The following is an 11,947-nucleotide window of genomic DNA, read 5'->3' on the forward strand; positions in this document are numbered from 1 at the left end:
AACCTCACCTGGTGAAGGGCAAGAACCCCAAACTTCTGGCAGTTGAGTCTTGAAAAAGCACCTTTAAAACTGCAGTAGGTAGGGTAAAAAACAAAATGGGATCAACTCCTAGAACTGGGAGGAAACAGAGCTACATGAAGTGTGGAAATGAGTTTCAAAGCCACAGTGTCCTTAAGAATCTGTACTTAACCACATCTCCTCAGAACAGGGAAAATCTACCTGAATCTTCCCCAAACATGTGTTGAATCACTTATCCCATTTCTTCTCAGAACAGATTATTGGGTAGACTTTCTGCAGGAGAAATTCCAAGTACATTTACTTGCCGTCAGGATTTCTACTGAGAGGGAAAAAGGAATGGTAAAAGATGAAAGTGTAATAGTCTGAAAATGTAAGGTATGTAATAGTCTGAAAATTTAAGGTAAAGCAGAAAATGCTTACATTTCCCAAATTTTCAGGAAAAGCTGTTCCTGAATCCCATGGGGGGAGAACTGAGCCTTGAACAGTTAGTGAGAAAATCTGTGCTCTTTCCTGTAGAAGCCCTGGTCTGACTTCTCAGTGATCCTGTCTCGGGGCCGCGGCACCTTGTGTGAAATGGAGGAGGGAAGCACTTGAGCCATCCAGACAAGTTAAGAGTGATCCTGGTCCTTGAGTTGGGCAGAAGACTATTCTGAGAAGAAGGGAAATGGAGTTTGTGGGAATGGCAGTTGTTCCGCTGAGAGAAGTATCATTAACAAGATTCTGTGGGGAGCAGAAGACCCACTTGGGTCTGGGGTGAAGGGGTTATGTCCATAAATACATAAGGGAATACTGAATTTGGTAGTTCTTGCTTATTACAAGGAAAGGAGTGCTTGTGTATTACATTACACCACTAGGTTTTAATTCTTTCTGGACAGAAATAACCAGAGAAAAAGTTTAGTTCTATATAGAGAAGTGGGAGAGGGGAGGAGTGGGAAAACACTGGTCTTAGGCTCCACCTCTTGTGGCCCCCTGGTGTTTCAGGAAAACACCTTGAGGAGATTTAGGGAGGAGGGAGAGCCGAAGGCATCCTGCAGAAGTGAGAATCCAACAGCCAGAGGAATAAAGGAGAGGACCTCCTGATGAAAAGAAAAGAGTACCCTCTCTTCGTACTAAGATAGAAGGAAATTCTAAATATTTCTGTTTCGTTTACAGTAAAGCCAGCAAAAAGGAGGTGACTGCCTGACGAAAAGGGACGAGTACCCGCTAACCTCGTAAGATGGAAGGGAATTCTATAGCTGTATTTTTTCCTATGACTTCCTAGAGAAAAGGCAAAATCAATTTAGTGGTCCTTTTTTCACACAGAAATTTATCGAAACCACGTTTAGTATTGGGGTCGTTAAGATAGGTCAGCAATCTTAAAAACTCTACCGTTTAACTGCCCCCAGAGCCAGAAGGCAGCCACACCCTGGCAGGGGCAAAGAAGAGCCCATGCCTGGCCGGGCACTGTGGGTCCCACGCAAGCTGTTGAGCCAGATTCCCCACTTCCCGAGCACATCCGGAGTAGCGGCCGCATAAGAGGAGGAGGTGAGTGAGGGAAAAAGGACAGCAGCAGGCTTTACCACTCTGGCACCTGCACTCCCCTTCCCAATTGAACTGGGACTGAATTTGTCCTCTGCTCCGCACCCCTTGCCGCCCCCCCCCCCGCACCAACACACCTGCCCTACCCTGTCCCCCCAGCCCAAATAAAATTTCTTATCATTGGTCTAACTTCCAAGTGACACTTTGCTGGGCTATCCAAGACCTCCTCGGGCTATGGAAGCCCAAGTTGACTGAATAGTTGATAGATTTATTCCCAGGAGCTGGGAAGTCCCAAAGAGTTATCCAGATCCAGACCTGCACCCCAAGAACAGCAGTACAGCCCGTGGGGATGGTGATTAGAGGTTGAAAACACCCAAGGTAAGAAAGAAGAGGGCAAGAGTAATTGGGGAAGGAGACATAAGGATTAACTGTATGTAATTTCTCTAAGGGGAGGGAAAATAGGGGTAATTGTCAGATTTGCAAATCAATGAAACTGGGGAAACCAAAACTCAATAAAATAAGTTTAAAATTACTAAGTAAAGCATCTTTCACATATACCTTCACATAACGCTCATTTCGATTGACCATCGATATGTGGCATTTTTTAGGGGAAGACACAGTCTCTCCAGTCCATGTATGGAACTAATAAAACTGTGGAATTATTTTAGGGTAAACCCATGTTTGTGACCAACCCATGTCTGTATCTATTAAAAGTCTACATTCCTATTTAAAAACAGCTTTTTCTCTTAACATTGAGGAGTTGCCATCTGGTCTTGAATGTCTAGAGATTTAGTCCACTCAGACAGGTGGAGATTTGGCACGCTAGGCTTGAGCAAGGAGCACCAGGCCCCAACCTGGAGCAGCAGTAAGTGGTCTCCCCTGGACATGTCAGAGAAGGCCGCTGGCGACAACTGAACAGAGGTATGAGGGGGTGGGAAAGAAGAATGTCATGAATAGTTATCCTTGGGGTGGACTTGGGGCGCAGTGGCAAGATAAAGCGGCATTGCATTCACACCTGAGGGGCTTTTTCACTTCAAAATTTGCAAAAAGACTATCCATTTCCTCCAGCGGAAAAGTATCATCAACCTTCCTAGAAGAATGAGGTGAGGTTACAGGTAGAGCAAAAGGGCAATCCTGGCTGGTGAAGGAGTCCTTGCTGGCCTGGCAGCTGTCCCTGCAGCCCCACATTGCAAGGGGGAGGCAGGGACAGCACGGTGTGGGGAGGGGTGGGGGTGAGGGGTGGGCAGGGAAACGGTGCGAGGGATTTGAGCAGAAGGTCTGAACCCACTGTAGCGCTGCCCCCGATCCTCACCGGGAGTAGCACTGCAAGAGAGATAGTGGCAAGGGAGGAGGCGATTTTGGGAGGGCTCCTGGCTTGTCCATCCTTTCCTCTTTCTCTTTACCCTCCCCTCTTTGCCTCCCCTCTTTCACTCGCCCTTTTGATTCCATCCCCTTTCTTCTCTCTTTTCCCTCACCTCCCCACCCACAAATTGCCTATGCACACAGCTCCCCCTCATTCTTGGACCACAGTGCCAGGGCCTAGAGAGACGGACCGGCTTCCTCTGGAATTCACCAGCCTGTCGACTGCCATCCATCCCAGGACAGGTTTCAGCACCCCAGTTGAGACCACCCCAGGCTAGGGAAGAAAATGGTAAGAGAAATCCTCCTTCGAGGAGGAAGTCAATCCGGTAAGTACGGACACACGGGAAAAAGGAAGACATGCATTTTTGAGGGAAGGAAGGGCAATGAGAGGGACTATAAATTGATGGCAATGAGAGGGAATAAATTTGTGTGCCCGGGAAACTTTCTTTTTGGCCCAAACAAATAATAATGATGATGGTATTTGTGAAGCACTTATTCTGTGTCCAGCACTGTTTGAAGCTCTGGGGTAGATGGGCAGTTTGGACACAGTCCCTGTCCCACAAGGGGCTCACAGTTTTTAATGCCCATTTTACAGATGAGGGAACTGAGGCACAGAGAAGTTAAACAACACACCCAAGGTCACACCGCAGACAAGTGACAGGCAGAGCAAGAGCGCATCCCTGGCTAGTGAAGAAATCGTGTGATGGCTTCTGCATCGACGGCCTAGCCGCTGTCCCCGCAGCCCCATACTGTAGGGGGAAGCAGGGGCAGCACGGTGAGAGGCAGCAGGGAAACTGGTCGTGAGGAGGTAGGATGGAGGGTCTGAACCCCCAGCAGCAATGTCATTAGGTGCCCCTTGATCCTCGGTGGGAATGCCACTGCAAGGGGGACAGTGGCCGGGGTGGGGGGGGGGGGGGGGGTTCTCCTTCTCCATTCTCTCCCCGTTCCTTTTTTGGCCTCCCCTCTCTCTCCCTCTCCCTCCCTTTGTATCCTCTTCCTCACCTTAGTCCAACAGCTCCTCAACAATCCTGGACCACAGACCCCAGGGCTACTCAGGTTGTTCAGTTTCCTCTGGAATTTACTTCCCATCCTGGGATATTCCTGACTCACCATTCCTCTGCCCCTCAACTACGACAATCCAAAGTTGGCAGACAAAACGGTAAGAGAAACCCTTTTTCTAGGAAGATTTTCATGTAAGAGGTAAGGACGCAGGGGCGGAGGGAAGATACACACGTTTGAGGGAAGGATGGAGGGAGGGTTTATAGTATGCTTGTGAGAAGTAGGGGCACTAAATGTGGGAGTCATAGAACTTTATTTTTGGATCAACTTCCTGGGTAGCTTTAAAGAAATTGATCTGTTGGAGAAATGACTTGAAGTTACAGGTGGCACAGGAGAGCATCCCTGGCTGGTGAGGGAGTCCTTGAGAGTTTCTGCACGCTGACCTGGCAGCTGTCCCTGCAGCCCCAAATTGCAGAGGGGAAGCAGGGATAGATTGGTGAGAGGGAGTTGGGGAAAATGGGGGTGAGGAGGTGGAAATTGAGATTTTTAATCCCTGGTAGCACTGCCACTAGGTGCCCCCTAGTCCTCAGTGAGAGCACTGTTGCCGGATGGGGGACAGTGGCAGTGGGGAGAGGGAGGAGGGGATTATTGGGGGGGCTTCTTTTTCTCCCCTCTTTTCCTCTATCTGTTCACCCTCCCTCTACTGTCTCACCTCTCTAACTCTTCCTCAGTTTTTATCCATCCCCTTCCTGCTCCTACCCCACCATCTTCACAACAATGCCTTTTGTCAAGCAGCACCCCAAATTCTAGGCCATGATCCCCAGACCTACCCATATGGTCCAGCATCCTCTGGAATGTCATCCTCTGCTGACAGCCATCTCAGACATGTTTGACTCATTCCTTGGCACCACAGCCGGGATCTCCTCCAGCCAGTGGAGAACATGGCAAGAGAACTCCTGTTTCAAGGAAAAAATGGATGTAAGAGGAACACCTGGGCCACAGGGAAGATACATTCTTTGGAAGGTAGGAGAGAGACTTGATAGTACAAGCTTACTGACATCGAGGGGAATCAGGGTGGACAGAGCAGGGCCCACAGGACCAGACCTGTGGACACCAAGACATGGAGGGGAGAAAAAAAAATAAGTACCTCAAATTGTTCCCAATGTGGGAGGCAGTTCTACCCAAATGAAACGTTAAAAAAGCCTTGTCCCAAGCAATTAGCGTATTTTACCTCCAATACCTTTCTCTCTAGCTTACTAAGCTAAGACATTGGAGAAATAAATGAATTAGCGGTTTCCTCACCGATTATTTGCCCAATCCATTTTTGGAGGAAAAAAACTTGAGTTAATACTGCTTTTGTACCTTAAAATTTTAGTCAGGGAAAGAAAGGAGATGAAATCAGCCCAAATATAGTGGCCAATAATTTAATAGAGTACAGATAAAATAAAGTTTCCTAGAAAGTAAGTAAATAGGAAATTTAAATCAGGTCAAAAAGTGCTTTAGTGTGCATTTCCACAGGAAATTTACTTTCTCTCACGGTAAACAACAGATAGAGTTTCATATTTCACACCGCTGTAATTTTCAAGAATTCTCTCCCCCGACTAACGGTTTGGGTAACTGTTGTGTGGATTTTCAGTGAAATCCGCACCACACTTCTTTAAGTGAAAGAGAGAGAAGCGAAAATTCTACCCAGTGGCAATCCTATAGCAACGCTAATAAGGAATGGGTTTGGAGAAGGGCTCCCCACCTGCTCTAGTCTAGGAAAGTGAAGGTGTGGCTTTGCTCTCAAACCCAGTTTGGTTCTTTTCAGAAACTGGACCTGCCCCCATCACCTGCCAGAGTCAAGGGAAGTGGAGATGTCAGCCAGGGTTGGGCGAGGAGGGCCAGGTGGAGAGATACCAGTTGCACCCAAGGTAAGAGAAGGTGGGAACAGGTTGTGGGGAAGGTGTCATGAGGGATAGCTGGATTCACTTCCTCTAAGGGAGGGATAATTGGGGGTATTGAGGTTTTGTTTGTCTTGCATTCCATAGTAGTTACTGAGCACCTGAGTTGTTTAGTCCACCGTACAAAGTGCTGGAGAGAGTACACTACACCAATGAAGAAGCCGTGTTTTGTGTCTGCAGCTGTCCCTGCAGCCCCCCTATTGCAGGGGGGAAGCAGGGGCCAGTCTGGTGAGGGGGAACAGGGAAACTGGTATGAGGAGACAGGACTGAAGGACTGAAGCCCCCAGGAACACTGCCACTAGGTCCCCCTGATTGTCAATGGGAGCCCAACTGCAGGGGGACTGTAGCAGTGTGGGGAGGGAGGGAAAGGAAAAGAGGATTATGCCGGGGCAGGGGAAGGGAGGCCCTGGGGATCCCCTTCTTTCCTCTTTATCTCATCTGTCTTCCACCCCATCCTGCTTCTCTGTGCCCTTCCTGCTGTCTCCCTTAAAAGTATACTTCTTAGACAAACTGGAGAAGACCCGGACATACTGAGACCGGATAAGGAGCTGACTGCCTGTAGAAAAAAAAAATAAGTATCTCTAATTGGTCCTGGGGGTGGAGGACATTCTAATATTATTCTCTCAAAATCTTCCTTTGAAATCCTTGTTACTAGCAATTAAGCGTACTGTACCTCAGAAATCTCTCTCTCAAGCTCACTACCAAACACACCAGAGAAATGGACTGGTACTTTCCCTCACAGAATATTTGCCCAATCCATTTTCAGTGGAAAAAACTTGAGTTAGTGTATGTTCATACTGTAAATTTTTTAGTCAGGGCTAGAAAGAAGGTGCTGTCAGCCTGAAGATAATAAATAGAATAATTTAAAGGAATACAGACTGAGGTTTACTAGAAAATAAGTAAATAGGGAATTTAAATTAGGTCAAAAGGAACTTCAGTGTAATTTTCCAAAGGAAATTTACCTGAAACACCAAATAGAGTCCTGCATTGTAAATCGCTGTGTTTTTCAGGAGTTCTCTCCCCTGACTACTGGTTTGGGTAACTATAGTGAGGATTTTGCTAAACATAAGAGAGAGAAAAGAAAATTCTACCCAATGACAATCCTGTAATAATGGTGATATGGACAGGATTTGGAGTAGGCTCCCCACCTGCTCTTGTCAAGGAAAGTGAAGGTGTGGATTTGCTCTCAAACCCAGTTTGTTTGTTGTTGGGTTTTTTTTTTCAGAAACTGCAACTCCCCATATAGCCTGGAGGCTTCCAGGAAAGTAGAGATGTCAGCCCGGGGTGGGTGAGGTGGGCCAGGAGGAGAGATGCCAGCTGCACCCAAGGTAAGAGAGGAGGAGAGAGGTGGAGGAGAAGGTGATATGAAGGCTAGCTGGATTGACTTCCTGTAAGGGGAGGGAAAATGGCAGGGATGCTCAGGTTATATCTTACCTTCAATTCAGTAGTATTTAGTGAGCACCCATGTTGTGTTGCGTGCTGTACTCAATGGTAAGGAGAGCACAGTGGATGTTAAAGATATGTTTTTTCCTGCGAGGAGCTGTGTGAGCAATTAAAATGACACCTCTGGGCAAGATTCTGACATGTAACAGTTAAAAACATGGAATGGGGAGTTTTAAATTTTCATTCAATATTGAAATACCTGGGACTTCACTAAGGCCACTGAAAGTTAAATGCAGTCAAATCACCGTTTTGGAGTCTGTAATAGAGGTCTTGGTTGATGACAACCAAGGCTATTTATGCCTGCAACTTCACCGTACTCTGCTACCTTTGGGGATCAGCCCAGCATAGTGATATTTTATCTCCCAATTCCTTTACATTTCTGTGGGTGATGGTCAGTAATCCTAAAATGCCGAAATGAATCAGTGTCCACACCTGTTCCGTATTGTGATAACGCTACTTGAACATTAATAGGGTCAAATGGGCAAAGAATGCCGGGATAAGTCTGGATCGTCATGGCCTGGGAGATACTCATGCAGGATTTTTCTGTTCGAAGGAAAGGACTTGAATGAAAACGACAGGAATTCAAATGGCTCAGATCATCATTGGAAAGAAAACTGGAAAAATGAAGAAAGTAACCGACAAAATGAACATGAGGATCAAGTTGAGGAAACCTGCAAGAGATGGATAAAGAGAAACTCTTTCAGGGTCCAGACAATGTCCCAGAAACTTGTAAGAGTTCCACCCTTAATCTTTATGACCAGCAAGGAGAAAAAGAACACTTAATATCTGAGGTAAAAAGGAGACATTTCATACAATTTCCACCACAGCAAATCGTGAAACCCTTCAACAAGGTTTTAAGAGTTGGGGCAGAAGAGAAAAAACTTACCTTCAAATTTCATTTAAAGTAAACTACATTTTGTTTCAAAAATGTTGGAAGTAAAAAAAAAAAAAAGGAGATATTTGCTTCATGCAGTATCTCCTTCTTGAGTCTCTCCTGGTTCTTTACAGCCAAACTCCTTGACAGAGCTCAGAGAATGTTTGAGGGGAAAAGGGAACAGTCGCTTTATGCAATGTCCACTTCATAATTCTCTCTCAGGTCTTTAAAGCCAAACTCCTTGAGAGAGCAAAGAGAATGTTTAAGGTGAAAAAGGAGAGATTTGCTTCATGCAATATCTGTCCTCCTTAATTCTCTCCTGGGACTTCAAGGTCTGACTCCATGAGCCATCAGAGATCAAATCTGAGAGGGAAAAGGGGAAGTTTGCTTCATGCAATATGCACTTCATATCGCCTCCTGGGTCTTTACGGCCTAACTCCTTGAGCAAGCAGCGAGAATATTTGAGGATGAAAAGTTGAGATTTGCTTCATGCAGTATCTCCTTCTTATTTCTCTCCTGGATCTTTCAGGCCAAACTCCCACACAGAACACAGAGAATGTTTGTAAATGAAAAGGAGTGACTTGCTTCATGCAATGACTCCTTGTTGAGTCCCTCCTGGGTCTCTGACTCCTATTTCCTTGAAAGAGGTGAGAGAACATTTGAGGATAAATAGAAGAGGTTTGCTTCAAGCAGTATCTCCTTTCTTCTCCCTTCGGTCTTTAAGGCCTACCACCTTGAGAGAATGGAGAAAATGTTTGAGGTGAGAAAGGAGAGATGTGCTTCATGCACTGTGTCCCATTTTAAATGTCACTAGGTCTTCACGACCAAATTGGTCATGTGAGCAGAGAGAATATTATAGGCGGAAAAGGGGCTACTTGCTTCTTGCAATAGCTCGTTCTTAATTCTCTTGGGTCCTTTAAGGCCCAGCTCCTTTAGCAAGCAGGGAGAATGTTGAGGGAGGAAAAAGGAGAAATTTGCTTTTATGCAGTATCTCCCATCGGTCCTCACGACAGAATGCCTCAAGTGAGCAGAGAAAATATTTGAGGTGGAAAAAGAGAGCTTTGCTTCATGCAATATCTCCCCTTCATTCTCATCTGGATCTTTATGACCCAGTGCCTCAAGCGAGCAAGGAAAATGATTGAAGAGGTAAAGGACTAATATGTTTCATGCCTTATCTACAACTTAATTGTCTCCTGCGTCCATAATTGTCTCCAGGGTCCTTTAAAGCCAAACTCCATGAGAGAGTAAGGAGAATCTTTGAAAATGAAAAGGAGAAACTTGCTTTAGGCAGTATCTCCCATTTAAATCTCAGTAGGTCTTCACGACCTAATGCCTCGGGTGAGCAGCGAGAATATTATAGGCGGAAAAGGAGATATCTGCTTCATGCAATATCTTCTTTCTAATTCTCTTTTGGGTCTTTAAGGCCCAACTCCTGCAGAGAGCAGGGAGAATGTGTGGAGAGAAAAAGGAGAGACTTGCTTTATGCAACGTCTCCACTTCATTCTCTTCTGGGTCTTTATGACTCAGTGCCTCAAGTGAGCTGAGAAAAAGATTGATGAAGTAAAGGAGAACCATGTTCCGTGCCATATCTACTACATGACTGACTCCTGGGTCTTTAAGGCCAAAATCCTTGAGAAAGCAGGGTGACCTTTTGAAAAGGAAAAGAAAAAATTTGGTTCATGCAATATCTCCTCCTTAGTTTTCTCTTGGGTCTCTAAGGCCCAACTCTTTGACTGAGTGGAGAGAGTTTTAGAAGATAAAAAGAAGGGATTTGCTACATGCCTCATCTCCCATTTCAATCTCACTAGGTCTTCACGACCTAATGCCTAATGTGAGCGGACACAATATTGTAGGTGGAAATGGAGATACCTGCTCTTCAATGCAATATCCTCCTCTTAACTCTCTCTTGGGTCTTTAGGGCCCAGCTCCTTCAGAGAGGAGGGAAGTTGGGGAGAAACAAAAGAGAAATTTGCTTCATGCACTATTTCCCATTGGGCCTCACATCATAATGCCTCAAGTGAGTAGAGAGAATATTTTAGGAGGAAACGGAGAGCTTTGCTTCATGCAAAATCCCTGCTCCGTTCTCTTCTGGGTCTTTATGACTCAATCAATGCCTCAGTGAATCAGAGAAAGTGATTGAAGAGGTAAAGGAGAAATATGTTTCATGCCCTATCTACTACATAATTTTCTCCTGGGTCTTTAAGGCCAAACTCCCTGAGAGAGCATGCTGAATCTTTGAAAATGAAAAGGAGAAACTTGCTTCATGCAATATCTCCTCCTTAATTTTCTCTTGGGTCTTTAAGGCCCAACTCTTTGATTGGGTAGAGAGTATTTTGGAAGATAAAAAGGAGAGATTTGCTTCCTGCAATATCTCCCATTTAAAACTCACTAGGTCTTCATAACCTAATGCCTCATGTGAGCCGAGAGAATATTCTAGGTGGAAAAGGAGATAACTTGCTTCATGCAATATCTTCTTCTTCATTCTCTCAGGGTCTTTAAGGTCCAACTCCTTCAGAGAGTAGGGAGAGTGTGTGGGGAGAAAAAAGGAGAAATTTGCTTCATGCCCTATTTCCCATTGGTCCTCACAACCTAATGCCTCAAGTGAGCAGAGAGAATATTTGAGGAAACGGAGAGCTTGGCTTCATGCAAAATCTCAGCTTCATTCTCCACTTGGTCTTTATGGCCCAATGCCTCAAGCGAGCAGAGGAAGTGACTGAAGAGGTCAAGTAAAAATATGTTTCGTGCCATATCTACTACGGAATTGTCTCCTGGGTCTTTAAGGCCAAGCTCCGTGAGAAAGCATGGTGATTCTTTCAAAATGAAAAGGAGAAACTTGCTACATGCAATACCTCCCCCTTAATTTTCTCTTGGGTCTTTAAGGCCTAACTGTTTGACTGAGCAGAGAGCATGTTGGAAGATAAAAAGGAGAGATTTGCTTCATGTAATATCTCCCATTTAAAACTCACTAGGTCTTCATGACCTAATGCCTCATGTGAGCAGAGGGAATATTATGTAGGTGGAAAAGGAGATACTTGCTTCATGCAATATCTTCTTCTTAATTCTCTCTTGGGTCTCTAAAGCCCAACTCCCTCTGAGAGCAGAGAGAATGTTTGGGGTGGAAAAGGAGAGATTTCCTTCCTGCATTGTCTCCCATCGGTCCTCACAACATAATGCCTCAAGTGAGCAGAGAGAATCTTTGAGGAGGAAAAGGAGAGCGTTGCTTCATACAATATCTCCACTTCATTCTCTTCTGGGTCTTTATGACCCAATGCCTCAAGTGAACAGAGTATATGATTGAAGGGACAGAGGAGAAATATGCTTCCTGCCATATCTCCTACATAATTTTCTCCTGGGTCCATAAGTGTCCCTGAGGTCTTTAAGGCCCAACGCCTTGAGAGAACAGGGTGACTCTCTGAAAATGAAAAGGGGCAACTTGCTTCATGCAGTATCTCCCCTTTATTCTCTCTTGGGTCTTTATGGCCAAATTCTTTGAGCAGAGAGTATGTGTGAAGATAAAAGGGAGAGATTTGCTCCATGCCATACCTCTCATTTAATTCTCACTAGGTCTTTATGACCTAATGCCTCATGTGCTCAGAGAGAATAATATGGGTGGAAAAGGAGATACTTGCAATATATGCAATATCTTCTTCTTAACTCTCTCTTGGGTCTTTAAGGCCCAACTCCTTCAGAGTTCAGGGGGAGAAAAAGGAGAGATTTGCTTCATGCACTATTTCCCATTGGGCCTCACAACATAATGCCTCAAGTGAGCAGAGAGAATATTTTAGGAGGA

General features: G+C 45.3%; 1 long non-coding RNA gene across 4 annotated transcripts; it reads left to right on the forward strand.

Moving 5' to 3' along the window:
• The first annotated feature begins 24 nt into the window (after positions 1-24).
• LOC114813142 lies at positions 25-2,752 on the forward strand. Of its 4 annotated transcripts, none has more exons than XR_003760763.1 (5): positions 25-393; positions 535-721; positions 1,171-1,229; positions 1,404-1,542; positions 1,803-2,752. It is a non-coding gene; the product is annotated as an uncharacterized LOC114813142 (long non-coding RNA). The 4 variants fall into 4 exon arrangements; XR_005660173.1 differs by having other exon boundaries at positions 535-625; XR_003760762.1 differs by having other exon boundaries at positions 25-721.
• Positions 2,753-11,947: the final 9,195 nt, after the last annotated feature.

Source organism: Ornithorhynchus anatinus, chromosome 7 (assembly GCF_004115215.2).
Source record: "Ornithorhynchus anatinus isolate Pmale09 chromosome 7, mOrnAna1.pri.v4, whole genome shotgun sequence".
Taxonomy (NCBI): domain Eukaryota; kingdom Metazoa; phylum Chordata; class Mammalia; order Monotremata; family Ornithorhynchidae; genus Ornithorhynchus; species Ornithorhynchus anatinus.